This window comes from Pongo pygmaeus, chromosome 1, assembly GCF_028885625.2.
Source record: "Pongo pygmaeus isolate AG05252 chromosome 1, NHGRI_mPonPyg2-v2.0_pri, whole genome shotgun sequence".
NCBI lineage: Eukaryota > Metazoa > Chordata > Mammalia > Primates > Hominidae > Pongo > Pongo pygmaeus.
Window position 1 is genome coordinate 132,097,254 of NC_072373.2, and position 9,307 is coordinate 132,106,560.

The window sequence follows — 9,307 nt, forward strand, 5'->3', positions numbered from 1 at the left end:
GATCTATATCTCTGTTTTGGTACCAGTACCATGCTGTTTTGGTTACTGTAGCCTTGTAGTATAGTTTGAAGTCAGGTAGTGTGATGCCTCCAGCTTTTTTCTTTTGGCTTAGGATTGACTTGGCAATGCGGGCTCTTTTTTGGTTCCATATGAACTTTAAAGTAGTTTTTTCCAATTCTGTGAAGAAAGTCATTGGTAGCTTGATGGGGATGGCATTGAATCTGTAAATTACCTTGGGAAGGATGGCCATTTTCATGATACTGATTCTTCCTACCCATGAGCATGGAATGTTCTTCCATTTGTTTGTATCCTCTTTTATTTCCTTGAGCAGTGGTTTGTAGTTCTCCTTGAAGAGGTCCTTCACATCCCTTGTAAGTTGGATTCCTAGGTATTTGATTTTCTTTGAAGCAATTGTGAATGGGAGTTCACTCATGATTTGGCTCTCTGTTTGTCTGTTATTGATGTATAAGAATGCTTGTGATTTTTGTACATTGATTTTGTATCCTGAGACTGCTGAAGTTGCTTATCAGCTTAAGGAGATTTTGGGCTGAGACAATGGGGTTTTCTAGATATACAATCATGTCAGCTGCGAACAGGGACAATTTGATTCACTTTTAAATGACTTACAAAAATATTCAGAATGTCATGGATAAAATAAAGACGCAAAAAGTCAAATAAAACATGTAGGGGGAAAATAAAATCAGAGCTAATATTAGCACAAAAACCATACATGGGATGTTGTGTTATAGGGTTTTAGAGATAAACTGGCCTCCACTTTTTTATCTTCCCACCAGCCAAGATGAGAGAAAAGCACAGTCAATTATAATGCCCACAAATGTCTGAAAGATAAAACAGACCAGTTGATTAGAAACAATATGGTTTGTCCTGAAACATGAGGAAATTTCTGCATAGATAATTTCCCTTCCACATAGATGCAACCATTTTTCAAAAATATTTTGTAAGAATCAAACTCTTTTTTCAAAAAAATTCTGACACAAATCAAATTCCCATTATTTAAACCAGTAAAATAGATAAAATGGACCTGCTCAGATATAAGGAACTTGGTAGGATTTTCTTGGGAAAGAGAAGTCTGAAAAATAATGAAAAAGTGCAGAGGAAAGAACACCAACTTTCAGATTAGGCAGGCTAGTACAGACACCAATTCAATCATTTACTGTCTGAGACTGAACCTTTTTAAATCACAGCTTTCTAAGCTTTGAAATTTAGTATTCCTTCCTTACAGGGTTACGAAACTTAAATAAAAGACAAAAATTATGTAAAACACCTGGTACATAGAATATGCCAGAAAAAGATTGATTTCCTTTCTTCTTCTCTGCTTTGGTGATTCATATCTCAAGATTTTCTTAAGCTGATTTTGTTATTGTAATAGATTTCTATATTATAGGCAAGAGTTTTGTAGGCCAGAGTTTATTCAGTAATTAATTAAGTAATAATTAAGGTCCTAGTACTTACATCAGGTACTCTGCCAGGCACTGTACTAGGTGCTGGTATAATTATTAATCTTATAATTATTAATTTTCTTTTACAGCTGTAGTTATATTCTCTTTTTCATATATAACGTTAAAGATATGCATCTTCTTTTTTATTGATTTGTATTTTCTGCAGTTTATCTCTTTTAATGGTCTTTTGAAGAGCCCGTGTTCAAATTTAATAATTCAACTTGTTTTTCATTTATAAATTATTAAACTACATTTGTATCTTTATTAATTCTTCCTTGCTTTTCTTATACTCAGTTGGAAGAATTATTTCTAGCTTCTTAACTTGAATGATAAACTCATTCATTTTCATTCTTTCATGTTTAATATACATTCATTAAAGCATTCAATTTTCTTTGGAGTTGTTAGGTTTGGCAATATTTTACCAGTTTTAAACCTTCTGTAATTATACTTTTGATTTCATCTTTTATCTGAGTTAAGAGAAACTTTCTGTTCAGCAGAAGCTACTGGTTGCTCCAGCACCTCAATATCAGTTAATCTCTTCTTATATGGTAACAAATTTTTAGCTGAGCACACAACCACCAGCCTAAAGAGTGCTACTTCCCAGGTTCTCTTGTAGCTGGGTTTGCCATGTGACTAAATTCCATGAGGAGATATGAGTGAAAGTGATGGAATGATGAAACGGTGCAAACTCTTACTCTGAAAGGAGAAGTGTGTCTTCCTCACCTTAATGCCTGAAATGCAGATGTGAAGGAGACAGGAGCTGAAGCAGCTACTTTGGACCCCAGGGTGGAGACGGCTGGTGGAGGTGTGTGGAATAAGCAAGTATTAATAGAAGAAGCCTGGGTGCCTGACACCAAGGAGCTGCCCTATGTTTATAAAATAATTGTTCGTGACAAAGAAAGAAATTTCTATCTCATTTAAAACCCTTTATTTTAAAACCCTACATCAGCTACTGTAATTATAACTAATACGGTTAATAATTTTTAGTTACATTGCATTGTTATCAAATAATATATAATGTACGAAGTCTGCCTGGAATATGTTGAGACATCTTAGGTTACCTCATAGATGATCAAGTTTTGTAAATAGTTCCTGTATTGTTTGTTAGTTTTAAAAGTTATTTAACTGTGTGTGTATGTGTAAGTTTCATATGTATTTACATGTGGTTCAATCTATCTAATCAATCACCTTACTACTTTCCATACTATGCTCTATAAAGCACTGCTTCTATGGAATATTAATAGGTTCACCTCAAAATAAAAAGTTAAATGGTCCCTGTGTGCTCTACTTCCTGTTTTTATTGTAGTGGTAAATGACAAACTTTGGACCATACTGTCAAATCCTAGCTTCCTTAATATACAGGCTGTGTGAACCAGACAAGTTATTTAATCTTGCTTTTCCTCAGTTTCTATGTATAATACAGAAAATAATAGTACTTATCTGATAGGATTGTTAGGAGGAATTAAGTGTGAAACACTTAGAACAATGCCTGGCAGAGAGTAAGCACATTTTGAAACAGCTATATATTGAGACATTGCCTATAAGAGGTTCTGAAAAGTAATGAAGTAATGGAATCTGCTTAATATTACTTACCCTAGCATTCCCAAAACTTATTTGAGTGGTCATAACCAGTTGGAGGAAAATGATGTGTTCATGGGAGTATTGGTTTTGGAAATGTTAAACTAGATTATTCAGCTCCGCTGCATATTGGGAATTTTTCACCTAACATGGGATACATGAATGCCATTTAGAAGTTCTTTAAATCCTTGGAAATTGATGAATTCTATGTGTATATGCTTGTTTATCTGTACATATTTTCTGAAGACAAGACCCATGGATTATATCTGACTCTCATATTTCTACATATGTGTTTTTATACTTTACTGAAATATCAGAGACAAAAAATAGTGTAAATCTTCTACTGTTTTAATATTCTTTTCTTCTGTTTCTGGTTGATCTCCAAGTTCAGCCTGTACATTATTATTAGGCTTTTTGGATTTTCATCCTTTTAATATAATTTTAAATTTCATCACCATCCTTTAATATTTTAAGTTACTCTCTTACCATTTCATATGAACATTGTCTCTTAACATAGTTTTATGTAGACAATAAATAACATTGTTTCTTAACATAGTTTTATCCTCCTTTTATTAAAAATAATGCTTTCTTGTGTACTTTTGTGAGTGCTAATTGTATTCTAATAGTATTTTTTTCTGGTTCCTGCAGCAAATTATTTCAGAAACAAAATTCTTCTACTAAGTCATCCAGAAGCTCTTTCCTTTCTATTATTTTGTATTGTTTTCACATATTCAAGTTTGGCCTTTATTTTATTTATTTTCCTCGTTCTTAAAGAAGACAATAACTAATTACACTTACAGTGTGTCAGTTAAGATGGCAAGCAAACCGTCTTGTCCCAGCACATTTTCCAACGGTGATTTTGGAAAACCTTTTCAGACGTAAATTTGACAGGGAGGATAATGCATGTATATTTCCCATACATTTCAGTTTCTATCAGGTTTTGCCTATTCCCTTCCTCCTTTGAGAGGACATCTTTTTATGCTCTTGATTGATACTCTGATACTCCATAATAATGTAAATATCTTTGTATAACATGTAATTGACTAGGATGCATACTGACCAGAGTTTTTCTGGGTTCTACAACTTTCTGTTAAGACATACTCATAGATTTTATATATCTGAAAACCACTGTGCCATCTCCAGGATCCTATTTCTAATTGTTCGCTTCTTTAGAACTGAAGTCTGTACCTGAATATGGAAAGCTGTAGGTGGGAGGTAAACGAAACAATATTTAGTCCAATTCAATTAACGGTATCTAAGAAATAGAAAATGGGAAGTGCCTTTCTTCTGGATGAAATAGTCTCTAAGAGCAGATTTCATGATGTTTCAAGGTATGAGCATTTAACCAGACAGCCTTTTATTTCTCACATCAATAGCTTCAGCTCACCATAGGATAAAACAACTAACTTCCCCTCCAAAAAAAAAAAAAAAAAAATCTGTTTCTCTTTCTGTATTCAAAACTTTGGCTTATATATTCAACTTTCTTCAAGTCTTCCACACTTGAGAACTTGTAAAGTAGCCCACGAAGCCATGTGGTATAGTGTGAAGAGCAAGATGCTTAGAAGCAGATTATGTGGTTTGAAAATCCAGATCTGAGTATTTGATTTCCCTGAATCTTCATTTCTAGAATGTTGTAATCTATATAATAATTATATCTTCCCTACCAAGGCCAAATAATTTTCATACTGATTAAATGGGAACCGATACTATTTGGAAATTACGAACTTTAGAAAACAAATATATCAAAATTTTCAGGTTGCAGCTAATATAGTTGTTAAAAGGAAATTAGGTCGGGCGTGGTGGCTCACGCCTGTAATCCCAGCACTTTGGGAGGCCAAGGCGGGCGAATCTTGAGGTCAGGAGATCGAGACTGTCCTGGCTAACAGAGTGAACCCCCGTCTGTACTAAAAAATAGAAAAAATTAGCCAGGTGTGGTGGCAGGCGCCTGTAGTCCCAGCTACTCTGGAGGCTGAGGCAGGAGAATGGCGTGAACCCGGGAGGCAGGTTTGCAGTGAGCCGAGATCGTGCCACTGTACTCCAGCCTGGGCAACAGAGTGAGACTCTGCCTCAAAAAAAAAAAAAAAAAAAGGAAATTAAGCATCAAATGTTTTTATTAAAAAAAGAAAGGTCTCAAATTAATGTTATAAATTTCCATTTTAACAATATATAAAAAGTGGTACAATTTCAATTCAAAGAAAGCAAAAGAAAGGAAACAATACAGATAAAATCAGACATCATTGAAATAGGAAACACAAAACCAATAGAGGAAAATCAGTGAAACTGAAAGCTAATTATTTGATGAGATCCATAAAATTAATAAACTTCTTGCCAAACTGCTCAAGAAAAAATAGAACAAACACACAAATCACCAATGTCAGAAATAAAGAGAGAATATAACTGCAAATGCCATGAAAATAAAGGAAGAAGAAAAAATATTAAGAAAAATTGTTGCCAATAGTTTTGATAAATCAATGAAATGGACAAATTCCTTGAAAGACAGAAACCTCCAGAGCTCACTCAAGAAGTAGCTCTGTATCCATTAAAGAATTGAATTCTATTAGTGAATTCTACTGAATATTCAAGGAAGAAATAGTAACAATTCTACACAAATCCTTGCAGGAAACAGATGAGATAGAAAGACATTTAAACTCAGTATTAGGCTGGCATTATCCCGCACCTATACCAGACAAGACACTAAAAGAAATAAAATTTCAGACAATATTATTCATGAATATAGATGTAAAAACCTGTAACAAATACTAGTTACTAAGATATTTACCAATTTTATCTGTCCAAACATTTATTTGTAAGTGCAATATTTTTATTTCAATCTCTGCAACATCATCTACTTCTTGCTTTCCATTCATTCTGTTCTTGTCCTATTTCAGTCTTATAACAATCATCTGGATTATTAAAACTTTCCAACTTGTCTCCCTCACCTTCACTCCATTCTTTTCACTGCCCTCTATCAGAGTTTCCTTCCTAAAACTCAACATCTCTTTTGATAGTTTTACAGGATTATTTAATATAATTAATATCCTTTAGTCCAATATTTGAAACTATATCACTATACTGTTGTATGCTCAGTCAGGGAAACTCCATCATCTTACTCCATCTTTCTAATATTAGTGCCTTTACTTCATTATATCAGTTACATCAAATCTTAGACTGTTAAAATCTGACTTCTTCCCCAATTTTAATTTCTCCATCTTTAGGTTCCAATGCTATTTGGTTTGAACAATTATCATATTTCACCTTATACAATAGCTGAATATAGCATTTTTGTTTTTGTTTACACATATTTGGAACATAGCAGATGATACCAGAGTTTACTCTCTATGGGTGGATGCCTGGCTTTGTAATAAGACTATACAGCTTAAGATTCTTGTACAGTATACTTAATGATACTTTGTCTTCTTGTCATTTAACATAGTATTGTATGCACATAAATGTTAGATTATTAATAAATACTTGTTGATGATGAGATCAGACAGATTTAGTGATAGATTAGAATAAAGCTTGACATATCTGCCTCTTCTTTCAGATGCAAGCATCATTTGGGAATATTTGAGCTTGTTTCTGTCTCTATTTTTAGCAGCACCTTTTAAACTGAAACCACACGTCAGTATGTGAAGATTTTCCCAATGCCTGGTTCTGTAATTTTCTTGTCCAATGAATAATCAAAGTATTTTCATACTTGTGGTTAGTTAGTTCATGGCTATCCTTACTTATTTCCTTAGTCATCCTTGATCCTACTTTTCCCTTCCCGACTCCAGGCTTGCATAAGCATGCTTCTTCCATACAGTGGAAGAATGTCCTTAATGCATATAACTATAATACTCAGTTTGAATATTTAAAACATTCCTTTATCTAATACATACACAACTTGGGGCAATGAAGTTTCCACTCAACTACAAGAAGTATTTATTTTTCCCATTTATTGTAAAAGATACACATCACTAATGTAAATATATACCTGCTCACATGCACAGAGGGAACTCATTTTAGCATAATTTCTTATGCTGCCTATAAAATTCTTACCTTCAATTTGAGAGGATATAGCTTAAGAAATACCCGTCTAAATATTTCATTTAATAAGTAGGCACTTTCATTCTTTCTTCTATTGTTAAGGTTTATATTCAAAAACCACGTTTAAGAGGTATTATAAAAAAGATAAAAACATCTGATATACAACAAATTACCCTTAATACTTCCCAGGAATCAGATATAATTTGTACACTAGAAATAGAAATGTTGAGTCAAAATATCATAAATCACAAATTTAGAATTTATATTTTAAATTAAGTTTTATTATTTATCTATTTTTACTTCAAAATAAAATCACCAAAAATGGCATCAACATTCGTACCTTCTGACTGTGTCTAATCCATAAAATAGAAAAACTAGAATCCATAATTTTCACCAAGTTCAAATAAGCAGCATGCCCAATAGACTTAAAATTAATGGACATATTGCACTTAGAATTAATTTAAAAATGTGTATTGAGCACCTACTATCTGCCAACCATTATGCAGGAGGAGATGAGCATTTTCTTAGTAAAATATATAAACAAATTTAGTTTTAATTTTAAAAAGAACCCTTTACTGAGAAAATGTAATCAGTAATTTGTCTCTCAACCTCAGAACAATTAAGTTGTCCCTGTTTCCAAATATCCAATTGGAGAGTTTCCAGCTTTCCTACATCTCTATTATATTATGAATAATGTTTCTAGCCTGCTAATTTTGCTGCTAATCAAACACTAAAAAGAGATTCTTTATACTTTCAGATATGCTTTGAAAAAGGCCCCCCCAACATATGCACCAAGGAATTATAAGTTCATTAGTACACTGTTTTTCAAATCTTAGATTCTCAGTTCATTATGCTACCTTAGAGAAAAAAATACAATTTTACACTTATATGACACCAAAAAGAATTAGAATTAACATCTGATTATGAGTTATAATTTTGAAATTAATCTATAGACAGCTCTAATTTAAATATTTCAAATCAAATACTACCTTTAATATTTTATCACAAACAATATTTAAACCTAAATTATACAATTTAGAGTAATGCTTTTCAAAAACATGCAGCATTTCTGGATTTTAAAAGAATTTCCATATTTTATAATATAGATTCTAATGTATACAAACCTAAAAATAAATACAGACTTTTCATTTTAGAAACATTCACCATGCTTCTTATTTGATTCATTCTTTACTCAGTTGAAGTTTGTGGCTATGTATTTCTTTTCTTTTTTTGTTTTCTTTTCTTTCTTTTTTTTTCTTTTTTCCTTTTTTCTTTCTTTTTTTTTTTTTTTTTTTTTTTGAACAGAGTCTTACGCTGTCACCTAGGCTGGAGTGCAGTGGCACGATCGAGGCTCATTGCAATCACGCCTCCCAGGATCAAGTGATTCTTGCGCCTCAGACTCCGGAGTAGCTGGGACCCCAGGTACGCGCCACCATGCCCGGCTATTTTTTTTTTTATTTTTAGTAGATATAGGGTTTTACCATGTTGGCCAGATTGGTTTCATACTCCTGAGCTCAAGCAATCTGCTCACTTCGGCCTTCCGAAGAGCTAGCATTACACGCATGAGCCACTGCGGTTGGTCATGGCTACATATTTCAATGGGAAATGGATTACCTGTAATCCAGTGACATGACATAACACTACAAATCACAGAAGCACATATAACATCAATTCTCGCCATAGAAAATGCCTGAAGTAGTTATCATATGCCACCAAAGCATAGATCAGCACTGAGACCAATTCATGAAATTTAAGCACTAAGCCCTCTAAAACACTTTATCTAATTTGGAAAGACTTCCCCCAATTTCAGTAAAGTTTTATAGAACAATATATCCAAGTTACATGTTAGAAGGAATCCAAACCCAGCTCATCCTCCTAGAAATATAAATTGAACAGATCTTATGGATCTGCTTTTCTCGCACTAACTCTGGCCATAACTGTTTACTAGGCATGGTGTCAGACCATTGGATAATATATTTGTGTATAAGCAAATTATTTGTTTACAAAGCCTACAGTGGTAGTAAATCCCAACAAGATATTTTTCTCTTAGTTCTTGTGATACAGTCTATGCAACTGCAAATAACAATATGAAGCACATTGACATAAGATACTCTAAAAGAAATTTAGGGCTAAAATAAGAATTGGGGAGGATTTTTTCATTTTCTTTTTCATCCTGACTCAATTATTTCTTTAGTACCCAACTGATTTTTTTTTTTCTTAAAAATCTTTTCTCCTCAAAA